The following is a 1,021-nucleotide window of genomic DNA, read 5'->3' on the forward strand; positions in this document are numbered from 1 at the left end:
CTCGGTTCGGTTCGGTTCTATTTGCTAGCCAGATAACATCTTGCAGTACTTCATTGGAAAACGGGTTAATGGACAGAGAAATGGAAATGCGAACTTAAAAAGTCAACGCTATCATCTACCACCTCGCACTCCTCCTATCTCATCTAAACATCTCCATGGACACAAAAAAACCCAGATTATCACTTCAATAATCATATCAACATTATGCTACCAGTGCCAAACCTGGACATTAGGTAAAACCCATGAAAGTTTTTAGTTTTAGTAAGATTTTTACGGCACTTGCAACACAATAAGGTCATATAAGTTCCGAAGAATAGATTACGTGTTACAAGAGAGTAACAACAAACAAAAAAAAGGAGGGGAGATAAGGACGACAGATGTTTGATAGGAAAGAAGGAGCAAACCAAACCAGAGCACCCACCAACCACCCACAACCCATGAAAGCAAAACCACAACATGCGAAATAAAAAAGGTCTCCACAAAACCCTTAACATCACAAGACAAGACAGGCAGAGAAACGAAGAAGTAAGAGCAGCTATTGGCACTCAGTCTTGCCTACATTTCACAGAAAGACAAAGAATAAAATGGTTAGGCTACCTGTTACGTATGTCGCCTGACCAGCACGCCTCGAGAGCCTACAACACCAAGCACTCGGGGTATAAAGGAAGAAGAAGGCCACGCAAAAGATAAATTGAGGGTGTCAAAGAAAACATAATACCACAACTGAAAGAGCTGCGGAGCTGGTCTACCACAGAAACCTGCATCTCTCCTCGACGCTTAAACGGCAACAAGAGGGTGAAGAAATAAGTAAAGTAAGTAATGACACATGCACCACCCGCTTTACATTGTGACGTAGAAGTTCCTGTCGCCGAACAGGCCTAAACGTTCACACAAACCCTCCTGTGTTGTCCCTTCGCCCCTCTCTCTCTCTCTCTCTCTCTCTCTCTCTCTCTCTCTCTCTCTCTCAGCAGAGCACACAAAAGACATGCAAACATGCACATACAACTGTTTGCTCAGCCTA

This window comes from Aplysia californica, unplaced genomic scaffold (assembly GCF_000002075.1).
Source record: "Aplysia californica isolate F4 #8 unplaced genomic scaffold, AplCal3.0 scaffold00091, whole genome shotgun sequence".
Lineage (NCBI taxonomy): Eukaryota > Metazoa > Mollusca > Gastropoda > Aplysiida > Aplysiidae > Aplysia > Aplysia californica.